This window comes from Fukomys damarensis, unplaced genomic scaffold (assembly GCF_012274545.1).
Source record: "Fukomys damarensis isolate Sample0158 unplaced genomic scaffold, DMR_v1.0_HiC HiC_scaffold_39, whole genome shotgun sequence".
In the NCBI taxonomy this organism is placed as follows: Eukaryota; Metazoa; Chordata; class Mammalia; order Rodentia; family Bathyergidae; genus Fukomys; species Fukomys damarensis.
Window position 1 is genome coordinate 13,973,915 of NW_022900951.1, and position 17,775 is coordinate 13,991,689.

The following is a 17,775-nucleotide window of genomic DNA, read 5'->3' on the forward strand; positions in this document are numbered from 1 at the left end:
TTAAGAAGCATTTTTTTTAAAAAACAACAATAACTGGGCCTCTTAGGCAAGAGTACATGTCCATTAGTTTTAGATACTTAGAAGTACATGCTGTTCTGTTGTAACACAACACACTGAAAATGGCACTAGCATTTCAACCCTGGAGCTCTGTTTACAAACATACTGAATTATTAACTCCAGTCCATCATCCTTGCCTTCTTCATTGTATCTGCATGACCTGAAAAGATGAAGAAGGCCAGGGCATGCTTTTCAGTCTGAACGTATGGGCACGGACAGTGCCAAGGCCTCCTATTCACTACACAGACCGCCTTACCATATCCAACAGGGATGCTGTGAGTGGGAGAAGAAACGTGTCTATGAAAGCGAGGATCTGAACAGCACAAAGGAATTACATCCATAGACCTAAATCTGTCTACTTCCTTATCGGCCTGCCTGCTTTGTTCCACAGCTGCTGTGAGTGAATCAGAGTTTGCTATTAAAGCTTTTCTGAGCAGCTCTAGAACTCTGTGGATGTGCTAAGGAGATAAAGAAGAGGGAGTGGATTAGCTTCCCCACCTGCCTCCAGAGCCGCCAGTATATTCCCAATTAAAGCTTTCACTGCCTCATTAGCCCTAACGAAGCAAGCGCTGCAGTATGTTGTAATCACTTCTTTAAATTCCACCTTTCTCTCTAGAGGAAGTGCTCCAGAAGAGGGGATCATTACGGCCTTGTCAGTTACCACTCTATTCCCCAAACTTTGCAAGGTAAAGGGTCTATAATAGAAGCACAGTAGTATGTGTCAATTGAATGTGCAGATAAATGAGTAAAAAGGGCTCCCTCTTCCAGGGTGACCAACTGTCTCAATTTGCCCAGACTGAGGGGCTTCTCGGTCCTTTCCCTTCTGCTGTCACACCACCAGTTTCAGCCTGCAGACCTGCCCCTTCCCTCAACCCTGATGCACCTGTACATACAGCTGCTCTCCTTATCCACCAGCTGGAGGGAAGGAGCAGCCTTCGAAGGTGACATCCCTTTGTGCCCTGTTCCTGCCCAATGACAAATGCCCTCCCAAGCCATACTACCTTGTCAGCTTCTTTTGAGGCAATCACAGTTTATTCCGTTCCCAGATTCAGAAAATGGAAAGGTGTCAGAATGATCAGAAAAGATATCCAAACTGAAGGTGCATCCCTGAGTCTGCCCCAAGGGAGGTACAGTGCCATATATCTGTGCGCTCCAGGTGAGAAGCTGCTCCTCTGTCTTCCTGGATACCTGTGCACCCTCCCCACATTCCATCTGCCCATCTGTTACCTAAGCTCACGGGCTTTCCCCCCATAGCAGGATTAAAGATGAGGTGCCGAAGCCCACCCTTGCCCTACATTTGTGTCAGGGATGAGGTAAGATAACCTGGAGCTGGCTTGAGTCTTAGGAGAAAGGTAAGAAAGAAGGTTTGGGCCTTTCAAACATCAAATGGGGCTGGCTGGGCTAGAATTTCAGGGCGCCCTTTGTGATCTCCAGTTCTGCTCCTTGCTTGAAGCTGATCTCTGCAGGCAGGTGTCTGGTCCCAGGATAAAGGGGCTCCAGGGCAGCTTCCACCGGCCCCTGCAAATCCCACCTGTCCAGATCCAGAAGCCTTTTTTTTTGTGGTGGCGAGTAGGTTTTGCCAACAATTTGGAACAAGTTCACCAACAGGCATATCATTTGTGCTTATTTTTAGGATGCCCTTCTATAGACCACACAGAAAACATTAGTTAAAACTGAAGGCCCGGAAAAACCAGAAACCTGCCAAATGTCCACTGGCAATGTATAAATCTTCCAATATCCATATAATGGACTACTACAGAACAATAACAAAAAATGAATTACTGATACCTGCAATAGCATGGATGAATCTCAAATGTATTATATCGAGTGAAAGAAACCAGACACAGAAATACATACTACACAATGCACTTTATACAAAGTTCAAAACCAAGATACACTGATCTTTTTTTCTGTTAGAAGTCAGAAAGGAAGGAAGGAGGGGAAGCGAACTTTTTAAAATTAGTTCATGTGTGCGGTACATAATGATTACATTCATTGTAGGGAATCGGTACGTATCCATTACGGATCTTAATTCGTTTTTCATCCCTCTCCCCTTCCCTTCCTCCCCTTTCCTCCATCTCTTGGTCCCCTTCCCTTTGGCAAAAGATCTGTCTCCCTGTCAGGAAGGGTACTTTTTACAGGGACAGAAATATTCTGTATCCTGGTTTGAGTGGTGCTTATACAAATGTATACATTGGTAAAAATTCATTATCTTGTACACTTAAGGATAAACTCACTTTACTTACTTTATATCTCAATTGAAAAAGTGAAGCAAGGACCCATGTTCAATCCCCAGTACCAAAAATAAATAAATAAATAGATAAATAAAAGTGAAACAAAAGGAATGCAAAAGGATCAGAGGAGATACTCGCTTTAACCCTGATCAAGCAAACCATGTCATTTAACCCCAGGGAAAGCATTCTTACCCCCTCTGTAAGTACATTATTCTACCTACCTGCTTTTGCTGTCAAATTAAATTAGATGAAACTGAATGCGGTGGTTGTTCAATCTCATTTGTTAAATGTATGCTCGACACAGGCAATGCTGTCAATCCCAATGAAATTAGGGTTTGTCAAATGAAGGAACTGATGTGTGTGCTGTGTGTGTGTGTGTGTGTGAGATTATAAAAGACAGATTTTTGCATTTAAGATTCACTCTCAAATATCTTTCCAGCAGCTATATCTCTCAGCCTATTAGTCAAGGGCAGGCACCCAGCCAGCTGTTTGCTGGATTCAACTTTCCCATACATGATCATTTCAAAGGTTGTGTATATGTTAATTTACTACCTGGTTGTTATTTAAGAGGATTTTATTACATCATTTTATGTTGATTTATTCTTTCTCCTCCTCTAGGAAATTCTGGACTCCAGAGCAACTAATAGTAAGGCAGCTCTGGGTGAGTATAAGACTTCAAAGAAGTCACTGCTGTCATTTTTCAAATTAAACATGAACATACACAAGTGATCGGTTTGGGTCAGGCATGATTATGAATGCCATTGTCTGGAGCCAGGAAAAGATCTGGCTTCAACAAAAGTTGTTCATATTTTTTACAAAGAAGAAGAGCAAGAGAGATACCCCCAGTATGCCCTTTTTAAATAATTACTTGCTACAGCAATGCCCATATGGTGAATTTGTCAAGGGCTAGGTCTTTATCATCTGACTCAATTTCTTTTTCCCCCCTGGGAAAAAGCTTAACAACTATTTTATTATAAGGCAATGCAGTTTCGTTTTCTATGTAGTCTGTGAGACCAAGAGTATCACAATATGGGAAGAGAATAAAACACCAAGAGGAGAAAAAAGGAGTTTCAAGAGAAGGCGGGGCGAGAGGAAGAAGACTGGGACTCTAGATTCCGCAACAAGAGGGGGTCTGGAGAGATAAGACTCTAATTAAAGCACTTATTTGCTTTAAATGAACACCTCCGTGCCACCCTTACTTCTCCCTGGCACCTCTCATCTGTGGGCTTTGCCCCGCACGTGTTCCCGCTAGAGAAAAGAATGACTCAAGTGCAAAATCGGCAGTGAGTGATCACCATTGTTCTTCTGCTCTAATGTCACATTCAGGTGCCTGTATGCTGCCATTCAGAAATCTGTTAGCGACATCGCAGAGTCAGGAACTCCCGTGACCTACTTTTACCAGACAGTGGATGCATCTAATTCCACAATCAGTGAAACAGCAGAAACGATTAGAAAATGTGTGTGGCACTGTGCCGGATTAGACCAGGCAAGTACAGCCACTGGGGAAAGGCTAATAGAATGTAACTTAAACAGCCTGTGTGCTTCTAAATTTGCCCCAGGCAGTGAGGGGCACCATCCAAACAGGAGTCCTTCAAAACCCCAAACACACTCTCCCCCCCATCCCTGACCCTTCTACAGCCTGAGTTTATTTGTGCCCTCAAATTGCTCCACACCGCCCTTCCAGCTCCTGTTGTGCGCTCTGCCAGGATGAACCAAGATTCTATCTGCCCTCTGAATGCTTAGGTTCCTGGATCACTCTAGCCCCCTGGACAGCTAGGTTCCTGAATGTATCCTTCCAGAAGCACAAAGGCTGACACAAATCACCAAATGTTCTGGCTAATCTTCTACCTCTGCCTGAGCACCCCCTCCCTCTGCTCCCCTCCTTAAATTCTGTGAGAAAAACAGCCCTCCAAGGAAAGATTAAAAATGAACCGGACAGACTGCTTTGTGCATTATGGTTTTCTCCTCAAAAGGATTCATCTTGGAATTCTTTTTAATATGTTCATGCCCACATTACGACTACATTTTGGAAAATCAAAACCAAAAGAAAAATTCATTTAAGAGTCTTCTGTCCCCAACAAATCAAAACTCCTTGATGTTTTAAAAAGGAAACAATGTATCACAGTAGATACATAATTTTTGTCTTTTCTTTTTTGCTCTGTTTTGTAAGCCATCTTCCTCTGGGCTACAGAGCAGTTTCAAATCCTCTTGAATAGAAATGCCCAATCCCATCCCCCACTCCTCCTACCCTCTTCCATTCTTCTGTGTCTTAAATGATTTGATTTCCCCACACCTTTCTACAGTTCCCTATCCATCACACACAGTATTGGGAGCGACAGTGACAGGGAGCAGTGGGACCAAGGCTGTCTGCCTTCATTGTAGCTTGAAAATTAAATACTATTTATTATTGTCTTTCCCTGGGGCCAGCCCCTAATCACAAGCTTCTCTACAGCAAAGATACCTGGTGGTGGCTTGGCTGAATCCCAGAGTGAACGGTGAAAAGGGTGCATAGGAATTTTCAAAATTTCCAAACAAAATTAATGTAGGTGCCAGAGAACATTCTTCCTTGGGTACAAGCATGGTTAAATTCAGGGTCGACCAAAAGCACATTCTGAGACCAATACCTGAGTGAGTGCATATAGCAAATGTGGAAGGGGATCCCAGGCAGCGCCCGTGGGGGAGTGGGGACAAGCCAATCTAGGGTGCGGTAATGTGGCTGACTGCAGGCTGCACCCCAGAATTAACGGGGGAGGTGGTGCCCTCTCCACCAAGCCTGAGGAAGCCGGGGCTTCTGTCTTCCAATTGTATTGAGACATGGGTTGAGGCCTGCCCAGGACAGGAGATCCCAAGCTTCTTACTTGCCCTGTGTCTGGGCCAAGCATGCCGTAAGGCCAGCCCTCAAGTCTTGGAGCTGAGTGACAGGAGTGCACAGTAAACACATGGGCAGCAGAAGTGAGCCAGGTGAGCCAGGGAGGTGGAGGTGAGCGCCAAGGGCACTGAGACAGCTTCTGCTACAGAAAGAGGTGGGCATGGGGGATACCCAAAATGCTGAAACCACCAGCTTGCCGATGGAAACCCGTTGGTTCTTCTTTCTTGACTCCCTGAAATCCTTTCTGGGTATCCGATGAATGGGAAATACAGTGGATTTTTCTAAGATCCAAGCTCCTGTTAAGTAAGTTGGATATCTTTGGAAGTCTTCTGCAGCCAATAGGCAAATCTTGGCACTGGAGCCCAAATCACAACCTGCAAGGCTTGACACAGTCAATGTATCCCCAATGAATAATTTAATCCCATGAATCCTGACTCTACAAACACTGCAACCCTCAGAGATGACGTCTATTTTGCAGCAGAGCTCTGCGTCCCAGAGAACTACCTCCCTTCCCAATGTAATGCCCTTATCTCCCAAGGGAGAGAAGCAGTCAGATTCAAGACAACTGCTTCATTCTTCCCAGGAAGCCTGCTGGGATAAGTTGGGGGTTTTGTTGTTGTTGCTGTTTGATTTTTGGCAAGAGGTTATTTTTTGCAAGCTCTATCTTTGTCAAATGCTATCACAGGCAACATTAAGACAGCTCTACATATGGCCACCAAAAGACATGTTCAAGAATATTCGTAGCAGCTTTATTTTCAATAGCCCCAAACTGGAAATCACCCAGATGTCCTTCAACAGAAGAATGGATAAACAAACTGTGATGCATCCATACAGTAAGATACTTACTATGCAGCAATAAAGAGGAAGGAACTCCTGATATAAGCAATAACATGGATGAATCTCATAAGCATTTTCTAAGTGAAAACAGCGAGATAATAAAAGGCTACATACTGTACAACTCAATTTACATGAATATCTAGAACAGACAAAACTAATCCGTGGAACAGAGGTCAGAGTAGTGTTTGTTTTGGGGGATAGTGACTAGAGAGGAGCAGTTCAAGGGAGTTTGCAGGATATAGTATATTCTATGTGCTATATGTATTCTGGGGAACTATTTTCTACTTTAACCTGGGAGTGGTTAAATGGTGAATACACACACACTTACAACCCATCAGCACTTAAGATTTGTGTATTGTGCACACTTTACTACATGTGTTAAATATATGTCAGTAAGAAGGCAAAATGGAATAACAATAACAAAAGGACTAATAAAATAGCTCCAGAGGACGCTGCCTCCCTCTGTAACTGTGACCTGTAGAAACTTAAGTTCATCCTTACAGCATGGCTTCTGGAGAGAAAACAAAATGGTTGAGAAGGTTCTCTCAGGCAAAGCTGCCGTTTTTGCCACAGGAAACAGGACAGACAGGAGGAAAACCTCAAGGTGAGCAGTATTTGGCGGGCAACACAAATGATTTGGGAGATTGAATCAGTGGCCCCTCAAGAACATATGCACACATCCACATGACATACCACACCACACCCATGTCATATTTCTCACTACCCTGTAATGCCACCCTCATACCTCCTGCTACCGCCGCAACACACCCGATGTGACACACACGCAGCACCAGGCATATCTTATATGCAGCTCACTCACACACATACATCCTCATCATGCTGCACAGACACTCTCCCACACACACACGCTCTCTCTCTCTCTGTCTCTCTCTCTCGCAGGGTCCCCCCTGAGCTGTCTCAGCACTGCCTACATAATCATCTCCTTCCTGCCGCTGCCAACCATGGCCACTGTTATCATCATCATTATCATGATCATCATCATTCTGGGAGCATCTCTCATGGACAGGAACATCTCAGAGCACACACAGCTGTCCCCACAGAAAGAGACATCTGCCTGGAGCTGCCTGCTCATCCTGAAAGCTGCCCAGACACATCAGGTTTATGCCTGCTTCTGAGAAGCAAGTGTCCTGCAACCTTCAGCTTCAACCTCAGCAGGAGTCTCTTGGCAACATCTAATCTACATGCCCTCCCCCTCCCTCCCTCTGGGTCCCACTGGCCACTGTCAGAAGGAGACGTGCTCCGTGTTTCTGGGCCCTCATCAGCCCTGACTTTGCAGACAATGCTGGTCTCTTTGTCAGGAGGATTAGAGAAAGTGGCCAACATTGGAAAGGCGCCACCCTCTGCCTTTGGAATGTCAGTGCCTCCTCTCTGCAAGTCTTTGCCATGGATTGGAGCATAGATGCCACCTTCCAAGATTCTAGAAACCCTTTCTTCTGTTCTTCTTAGTTGCCTTAGCTTGAAGAATAAACTCATTGTGTCTGTTTCCGTATCTATTGACCATTTGGACCTTCTGCAACAGTCATACGTCTCTACATGTGGAAGACAGTGCAAAATGCCCAAGAGTGCACCCACAATCTCCCTCCTAGGAATCTATCCCAAAGGCACATGTACGAGTATGTTTATCACAGCACTTTCGTGCTAGAAAGGCTGGAAATGGTCATAATGTCAGCAAAGAGGGACCAGGTTAAGTATCACAGAATATTACCCAGTTAGAGCAAAGGGTGACAAGACGGATATGGATCTGACATGAAAATATGGTGTAAGGAAATTATTTAAAGCACAGTGAGTGAAAAAGTCACATGGCTTGAGAAAATAGATATTTTCTATATACTAAGTAAGTGGAGTGTGTGTGTGTGTGTGAAAATTAAGAATTTAAAGAATAAAACCAAGCATGTACAAGTTTTCTCTGGCAAGACTGTAGAAGGCTGTTCCTTTCTTTGCTTTAGAAGCTCTGTTTTTGATGATATTTTAGTTTTTGGGGGAAGAATTCTAAGAAGACACCTTTTAAGGTTCTTTTTTTATTATCAAGGCTGTCCTGTCACCATACTGCTTTTTTTAAATATAAAATATCTTACTTTCTCTGATCAGAAATACAGGATAAGAGACTCAAATGTTATATGTTTGTCATTGGCTCCTCACCCATTCTTTTTAAAGTCTTGGGTTACTGGTGAACAGAGACAGTGGAACCTTGAAGTGAGGCTGACAAGAATTACGGTTCAATAAAATGGTCCAGCCTTTTCTAGCCATGGGCCCTAGGCGTGTGACAAGGCCTTGATCATCATTCCTTTCTTTCATTATCAAGCCTCACTGAGAGCCCCCTCAAGGCCGCCCTCTGTGCCAACCTAGGGGCACCTATAATAGACAAATGCTCACTCCCTTCCCATTTGGAGTTGTATCTATAGCTATACAATGAACCTACTTTTGCAGGACTCTTGTAAGGATCATAAAAATTAAAAAAAAAAATACAACTTAGGTAGGATAAACTGCCCAACAAACAGCTCCAAACTTGCAAAGGCTTTATAAGGGCTTTAACGGCTCATGATTTCTTGTTCAGGTAAGAGTTCAGGGTGGACACTACACACCAGGCAATTCTGTCCATGCAATGATGCTCCCCAGCAGAGGAGGTCATGCCATCTTTAACCATCGCTTCCAAGGTAACTCTGGGAATTTGCTCCATCATAAACAGCCAGCAGACAAGGAGGAAACATGGAAAGCTTTTATGGTTAAACCACAGCTTCACACATCATTTCCACTCCCATCCCATGGCCAGAATTCAGGCACACAGCCACACATATAACTGCAGGGGAGGCTGGGAAATGTAGTCTAGCTGAGTGACCCGGAAGGTGAACAAAACAGGTTTGGGAGTTTAACCAGTTATCACTGCTACAGTGAATTAGAGAAGAAAACACACCTCAACGACTGTGTGTTTGTGTATTTGTGTCCAGTCTGCAAAAAGCTGACACACAAGAAAGCCTTTTCCTGGCAAGGTCAGAAGCGCCTTCTTTCTTTTTGCCAATATTTTCGTTTCTTTGTAAGAACTCTAAGAAGACGCCTTTTTAAAGTTCCTTTTATGACTATTATTATTATCAAGGCTGTCCTGTCACCATCTGAGAAATTCCTAAAAAACAATGCCAGCCATCAGCACTGCCTTTCACAAGATTTGAGATGCTGTCAAAAATAAATGCCAGCTCATCAGATTCTGTGTGAAAGAGATGCGTACACACATATAATTCAAACCAAAATGTGCGTACAAGAAGAAGCTGTACTGTGCATACATGCCACTTCTCCTCCCCTAAAGAAATATACACTAGCCAGTGAGTCCATGGACTTCATCATCACAAATAGGAGGAAGCCGGGCATGGTGGTACACGCCTGTAATCCCAGCACTCGGGAGGCTGAGGCAGGAGGATCGCTGTGAGTTCGAGACCAGCCTGGGCTACAAAGTGAGTTCCAGGTCAGTCTCAACTACATAGTGAGACCCTGTCTCAAAAAACAACAACAAATAAAACCCAAACAAATAAGAGGAAAACGTCAGTTTTTCCCCTTTAAAGTGGCACTTTGCAGAATTACTATAGACTCAAAGGGCTAGAGATTTTAATTCTACACTTTTGTCCTCTAGGAGACTGCAGAAAGCCTCTATGCATGGTTGAGAATCGGGCACGATATGCACAGTATGACACCGTTCATTCACCTGCTTAATCAACATGGGGGGTCCTGGGCTGAGGACACTGAGACGGGAGGCACCCTGGCTGAGTGGTGGGAGTGTTGGCTGTGGGAAAACTCAGCTGCAACACAGCAGGTGCGCTGCTGCAGAAGAAGCATGGCAAATAGTGGTGGAAGCACAAGAAAGATTATTTCCTTGGCACACGGGCATAAAGTAACTCGTCATAAATGCGCCTGTGCTCATTAGAAGAGAAAGTGGACATGTGAAGATGAAGGCAACGCACTAGGACCCCAGGGGCTCGTAATTTATGCTGTTACTGGAAAAATACCAGTACATGAAGGCGTGGGATCCCTCCTACATACTGGGAATTGGGCACATCTGCCAGTAATTCTGCCAGCAGGTGTCACGGCTGCCCATCTTCCAGAGGTATTACTGAGTCCAGAGACAGCAAGACACTTGTCCTGTTATGTACTAATGAGCAATCGGAGATTGGCTCGCTAACTCCAAAGACTGGGCCCTTCCCATTGTCCCCTCTAACTGCCCTCCCCCAACAGGAAAAGCAGGTCCAGGGGACAAAAGGGGTCACCTATGGCTTAATGTGACTGCTAGAGAAAGGCAGCAAAGGATGGTGGAAGAGGCTGGCCTCAGGAGCAAATGGTCACCTGGGAGCGATGTAAGGATAAACTGGCATCATTCATTCATGGATTTGACAGGATCTGTTAAACAACACCTTGGTGACAGGCATGGCTCTAGGTGCTCAGGGGCTACTGCACTAAACAAGACTGGGAGACAGGCAGTAGAACAGCGGGGATGCTAAAATCTCGTCACATATGAGAGCTAATGAAATAGATGCCTCTCCATTCCTGAGGTTCATGATTAGAGAAATGTATACCTTCCAAATACCTGGAGAAAATAAGAGATATACAGAGATAGAGATAGAGGGAAAAAAACTCTAAGGACATGAACCAAAAACAATGCTAGCAACAATGTCTGGGTGGCAGGATTACAAATGATACTTATTATCTACCTGTTGTCTTTCCATATTTGTAATTGAAAAAAACAAGTACGTCTCATTTTGTGATTATAAAAAACAAAATTTACTAAGAAAACAAAGAAAATAAAGCTGCACCGAACCAGAGAAGGAGGCTTCCTTAAGTTTCATCCCTTCCTCGCCTGGCATTTAGACAGTAACTAGCAAGTCGGCCAGACAACCCAATGCCCCACTGCTATAGTAATACTGAATGGTATCTGATTTCAACACTCTGCCTGATTACTTCAGAATTCACTCACACGGGTAGCCACAGGAGCAAATACATACTCATCACTGAGATATTAGGTACTGAACCCTAAGCTTGATTTTTCATTAGGGCATCATGCCATTTTTCAATTAAGACAGGTTCATCTTTTCTCTTTTTAAGTGCTGATGTGTAAAAGCTCATTTCCTTCCTTAGCACACTCGCCTGTGGATTTTATTTTCAATTTATTTCCATGTGCTCCTAAGAGCGGCAGAGAAACTGAGCTGGTGAGCTGTGTTGCCACAGTGCTCCTGGGGCTGGAAAGGAAACCACAATTCTGCAAGAACAATGCTCTGGAAAATCTGTGAAACCCAGTCGTACACACCGAGGGTTTGGATGAAGGGAGGCATCAGTCATGGCAGTTTTGACAGAGAGAAAGGTAACAGAAACGCCATGCAGCCCTTTAGCAATGAAAGTGCCCGGGTAAATTGGTAAGGTCTAATCCAGAAGCCAATGAAGACTTGTCTCATGTCTGGATACAGTGCATTCTCTTGCACTCTCTTCTTATTACATTTATTTTCCACCTTCTTGAATAAAAGGAGATTCCCACCCCACCCGCTCTGATATTAAATCAAGGAGTGAAAATACCCTTCGTCAAACTAACAGGGTCTGTGAGGGGCCTGGGTTCTTAACATAAGATTCTGTTTCCTGCTAGAAATATTGTTTCATAAAAAATAGAAGCAATGATAGAAAGACCACAGGAAACATCTGTGTATACAAACAGGCCACTCGCTAGGAATAAAAATGTATTATGCATCATGAAAGTCTAAATATTTTTATTAACATAGTTTGTTAACCAAGAACGGAGATATAAGGCTCCCTGAGAGTCCCCCATCAACTGCTTGCTTCAGTATTTCATTTTATTCTTCGGAGAGAAGTAACTCTGAAATCTTATCTTAGATTTTAGCAATGAGTTTTCTATTAAAAGTTATTTCTTTTCCATCTCAGGCTGAGCAAAGCTCTGGGCCAAGGGGGTTAGGGAATTTGTTTCATAAAACTGACAGTTTGGCGAGCATTCAATCACTCCACAGCCCAGGAGAACAAATAAGTCCTTTTCTGATGCCGCTCCAGACATATTACAATGTATGTTCCACAGCTTTATCCCCGCCTTTGTATTGTTTGCCTCCTGCAGCAAAAAGAAAAGGGGACAGAAAGCACATCAAGACATACAATGTAATCCCAGCACTCGGGAGGCTGAGGCAGGAGGATCCCTGCGAGTTTGCGGCCAGCCAGGGCTACAGAGTGATAGCTGTAGCTCAAGCTCAAGCTACATAGAGAAACCCTATCTCAAAAAAAAAAAAAAAAGGAAGAAAACAAATACTATGAGATCTATGCTGAGGAAGGGAAATTAATCAATCATGCTCTCATTCAGAAGTTCGGAAGTTGGACAAAAATGTCCACCTCAGGTAATCTGTTTTAGTGGCTGAGCCTGGCCTTACTTTCCAGAAGGCCAGTACATTCAGAGAACTCTTGGCTATTTTGGTGTCCCCTTCCTCATGTTTTCAGCCCTGTGTCTTTGCAAGATGTGACAGAGGCTTTGGCAAGGTAGGTAAGGCACATGGCTGCCTTTGGCAGAGATACTGCCAAGAGCAGGTGACTGGCTTGAAGCCTGGACACATCCTGGGCCGCAGAGACCAGTCGATTTAAACCTGATACCAGCCAGCACCCAACTTGAACACTTCCAGCTTAACGGGTTTAACTAAGAGCGGCCAGAGAAAAGAAACCATTACACAATTTCTGCCCCCTCCAACTCTTGTAAGAAATTACGAGGGCTTTTTTCCTTGGTACTCATACACAAAAGTACATTTTTCAATCCCTGCATGAGACGAAGCTCATCTGGACTGTGGGGAGATAGTGGGTTCGCTGGTGAGGGTGATGACGAGGGCACGAGGGTCACTGGGGAAGCTGGCGCAGCCCACGTCTCCGCTGGGGCTGAAGGCACAGGTGTGCTGCTTGTGTGGTCGTCAGGCTGCACACTTAATAATAAGAAGGGCACAAATAAATGAATGCCAAAGCTCATTTTCACCAACAGCCTCATCTTAGCACAGGGAAACGGTGATGCCTTTTCAAAGACCCAAGTCCCATCCGGGCTTTTCTCACCAGCTCACTATCTGTGCCACATGGCCAGAGGAAATCTCATTCTTGCTGTTTTCACTGCTTCTTCTATTTTCTCTGTTTCTTTTCTTTCTCTAGACTAAACAGCTCTGGGACTGATTGGCCTTTGTATTCTCAGGGCAGAGGGTGCAGATGCCACCATGACAATGAACTGGGGTCTTAAGAGGAATGTGTCACCTCCTTCTGCTGCATAATTATCTTGTTAAATTTGTAACTGATACATAAAAGGGGTATACTTCTTTATGGGGTACCATGTGATGTTTCAGTACATGGATACATTGTGTAACATTCAAATTGGGAAAAGTATATCTATCTCCTCAAACAATTATCATCTCTTTATGGCAAAAACATACAAAATCCTTTCTTCTTGCTTTTTTCTCCCCTGCATTTTGGGAGGTTTGCAGCAGTCCTAAATGAGAAAAATCCCCTTTCATTAGCTTCCTATTCCACAGAAAAGAGGTGCTGTTCTGTTCCTTCCATTTACAACAAGCCGTCTGTTTATTTACTTAGCTTTACCTTGCAACAGAAATAGTTGTTGTGGGAGAGAAGAAGGGAAGCTTTTGGAGACTTGAAAAGCACAATTTGGTTTCACGGAGGGCTACAGCAGCTTTGGAAGTTAAGATCTATTCGGTCTACCGCTTCCAGTGAGTATGCATTTAGCTGCTCCTTTAAAATTTCTAATCACGATTTCAAAGATATCAAAACACATTAAGTAAAGAAACTGTTTTTCCTCACCCAGGACCCCAATGAAAATAGTCCCACATCCAGCTAAGGATCTGCAAGTTCTAGATTCAGCCAGGACCAAAGGATTTGACCACTCACCTGAAATATCTGGACAAGACCACAGACGGGAAGGACAACAAGGACATGGCTCAGTCCAGCTTCCGGGGAAGCAGAATGCAGTGCTCAGGGTCCTATTTTAAGAGAAGCACTTCATTTGTAACCAGGAAAGCTATCTGAAAGAGCCTGGGATACGTCCTTGCCTTTTCTATTCCTAGGCTTCCTTTCTGCTCCGTGGTGGCATCCCCATGCCAAGTCCCCAGGCTCCACTCAGCTCAGCTGTCCATGTCACAGGGCCTCCCCTGGCGGGGGAGGGGTGACCAACTCATCCTGGCTTGCCAAGGACTGTCTGGGTTTTAAAACCGAAAGTCTCGTGTCCCAGGAACCCTCTCAATCCAAGGCAAAGCAGGACAGATGGCTGGTCACGCTAGCAGCAGGCCACCAGCCAAAACCCTCCTCCCGGCTGGGCTTGGTTAAAGCCTGAACCAGCAGGATCACCCACATCCCCCCACTGTTTAAAGATCCTGACCTATTGAACATGGATGTATTTGTAATGTGTGTTTAAAGCTGCTGACAGAGGTGCTCCAGGCTCTGGCCATGCCTCTCAAGTTTTGGTTTTTCTTTAGAGTGGGTTTTAAAGACTCTTCTTATTCATTCATTTTTAAAATCATATTTTCTTTAGAACTGGGGGCTCCGAGGATTATACGGGCCACCCAAGGTTCGCTGGCCATTCACCTAGGCCGAGGCTGCCACCACCCCTGGCCGCAAAGGGAGGGTGGGACACGCGTGCACATGCTCTCCCTTCCTCTGAGTCACAGCCAAGGTGTTGTGACAATTTACTGTGTGTCAGCCATTCCCAAGTCCCACAAAGGCAGCCTCCTAAATCCTTTTGGGATCTAGCTACTCACCTCCACACACCTATGGTTACTACCCTTCCCAGTTCCTTCCTTGCATCTCAGCAACAGGGCCTGTTTCCCCTTCCCCACCCCAGTTCATTCTCCACTGAGAAAAAGACCAAACACATAAATTAGACAGTGTCAGTGGCTTCCCCGAAACTGCCAGCAAGACCCATTATGATCTGAGCCTGCCCACCTTTTCTCAGTGTGGCTCAGAACTTGCCCTTTTGCCAATTTCCCTGTCTACACACGAAAATGGCTGTTTCTACAAAGTCCCTTGGGGCTCAACTGGAAGCACGTACTTCCGATTCCCAGCCGTGTGCTTCAACGCCATCTTGGATTCGGAGGACACGGAGTCCTTCGCGTTCAATCACAGAAGTGTGAAAAGGGATGCAGGTAAGGGGAGCACCAGACACTGTCCTCTACAGATGGAAAGGTGGCAGGCGGCAGATGTGAAGGAAGTGCAGAAGCATCCCATATGGATGGGGGATGAAGAGGTCCTAGTGGACAGGACAGACAGCTGACCAGAGGCAGATGGGCCTCAGCGCCTGCTGAGTGAGTGACAAAGGTAAGCGAGGGCCGCATCCACTGAGCCTTCTCATGGGTGGGTGGTAGGAAGATGCAAGAATCAAAGCACAGGAACTTGACATTTTGCCACTAATTAATAGGGGCAGAACCCCTGTTAAAACAGAAGTGAGGCCTCAAGTTCATGCCTTTGAAGGCTTGCTTTTGGAAAAAGACAAACAAGGAGAAAATTGTGTGTTTGCACTTGTTATTCAACATATTATCCATATCTAAATGCTGTAGAGCACACCGCCAGCATCTCAGGAGGGCTAGATTGTCAGATTGTGATGCAAAGGTGCTGCCTGGCTCAAGTGAATGAATTTTGGTTTGAGACCAAGCCACAAAGACACATGATTTCTGCTCTCAAAACACACACACACACACACACACACACACACACACACACACACACAAAAGAAAGAGAGAAAATAAAGGAGCATAGGTTCCCTGAAAGAAAATACAGCTTTGTGTATGCTTTAAAAAGAGCTGTTCCACATTACTCTTTCACTTTAAAAATATGCATAAAAGCAATTTAACAACTACTTTCACGGGTAACCTCAGCTACTTCTTTCTATCTGTATTTTTAAATTATTTATTTATGTCCATGGATCGAACTCAGATTCTTCCACTTGCAAGGCAGGCACCAGAACCACTGAGCTAAATCCCCTGGCCCTCTACCTGTATTTTTTTTTCTTTTTTTTTTATTTAAATTTTATTGAGTTTATTGGTACATTTTAGGGATACAGTACAGTTACATTCATTGTTGGGATCATGTACCTTTACATGGCAAGTCTTGATTCTCATTTTTTCCCCTTACCTGTATTTTTTTAAACAAGCGCAAAACCTCAGCATTTTAAAAACTGAGATCAAGAGTCTTGCATCACACCCTCCTTTCTAGGGACCGTTCCAGGCTTTCCCAACCTCGGGACCTGCCACAGGGCAGCTGGATCTTTCCCTCCAACCTGGACAGACTTCAATTAGGGCGAAGAAATAAGGGGGAGTGAGTACAAGAGAACCAGCTTCATCATTTATCTGTCGGTCTTACGTGCTTTACTTGTTTTCTTTCCTAGTTAACTTTTCTGTCCCTGTTTAATCGCAGAGGTCAAGACAGTAAATGGGCCTCTGCCATATCTTGCCCTAACCACCAGGATAGTCAGGCAGTTGCTAGGGACCATGTCTCTTCCTTCATTCTGTACTTGGCTTGCCATCCTCTCCCGAGGAGCTCTACATTAAAATCGATGAATTCAAGAGCAATTGCCAAGGGAGTGGCTAAGCCTGTCAGTCAAATGAAGGTGGGAAGGGAGCCAGTGAGCTTCCAGGGGACACCAGTGGGAGGGAAGCTTCTCCCAGCTGATTTGAGCCTGCCACCAGTACTCTCTATTCTAATACACACTGCAGGCTGAGTGCCACTGAGCTACTAGCAGCTGAGAAAAGGGCAAAAGGTCAAGTTGTGCTGGATGGGGAGGGAGGAAGGAGATGTGAAGTCGGGAGCATCTTAGACAGAAAGATAGAAAGCAAAGAGCAGAGGGGTGGAACAAGGCTGTGAAACACGCGCCTCCTGGAGCTGCACTGTCCAATCCAGTTGCTACTAACCACAGGAGGTGAGTGCAATTTAAAATGAACAGAATTCAGACTTCAGGCCTTAGCCACAAGAGCCACATGTCTAGCGCTCAATAGCTACTTGTAGTTAGTGGCTACTGTATTGGACAGTGTAGGTCACTTCCATCACTGAAGAAAGTTCTGTTGAATAAGTGGTATAACATTCACTAACTATAAGCTATGTGACTTTGTGTAAGTTACTAAACCCTCTCTGAGCCCCTGATGCCTCCTCAGTTTTTTTCCTCTGTACCAGGGCTCAAACTCAGAACCTTGTGCTTGCCAGGCTGGTGTGGTGCCACTGAGCTACATCCCTGGCCCTTCACTGCCTCCTCTGTTAAACGGATTTCAAAATATCCACCTACCTCATATGATTGAACAGAGCCGGGCATGAAATATTAGATGTAAATCACCTGGTACAACTGTCCAGCCTACAGCAGAAGCTTTAAAAATGATGGCAATATGGTGGCCTTTATGACTTTCTGAGTAGTCACTGGAATCTTTTCCTAAGATCTCCATTGGCTAGGATGGACTCTGGCCAATATGTTTCAAGTGCAAATTTCAGAGCTTCTGTAAGTGGCTCTGTTTTTGGTAGGACAAGTCAACAGCACCATTCTGAAGTGATGCCTATTTGCTGGCAGGCCAAAAAGATGGTACCTTGGCTCAGAGGAGTAAGATACTTGCAGTAAGGCTACAATTCTTAAAGCCAGAAAGCCTCATTTTGGGATGGGCTTTATTTCTCTTTCATTTTTTTATTAACTACTAATACCACAATCTCTGGGATCATTAATTACATAAGACTCAAGGCTTCAGTTTTCTTTCTCTTTTTTTTTTTTTTTTTTTTTTT

General features: G+C 44.5%; 1 protein-coding gene across 2 annotated transcripts in view; it reads right to left on the reverse strand.

The window, feature by feature from the left end:
• The window catches only part of Rai2 (retinoic acid induced 2), a 63,593-nt gene that overhangs the window by 34,794 nt on the left and 11,024 nt on the right, over positions 1-17,775 (reverse strand). The window contains exon 1 of one of the 2 annotated variants that reach the window (XM_010643646.3): positions 13,915-13,983. The exons of the other annotated variant lie outside the window; for it this stretch is intronic. The gene's annotated coding sequence lies outside the window, so the exon portion shown is untranslated. Of the gene's footprint in view, positions 1-13,914; positions 13,984-17,775 lie in introns of those variants that run through there. 2 annotated transcript variants of the gene reach the window in all.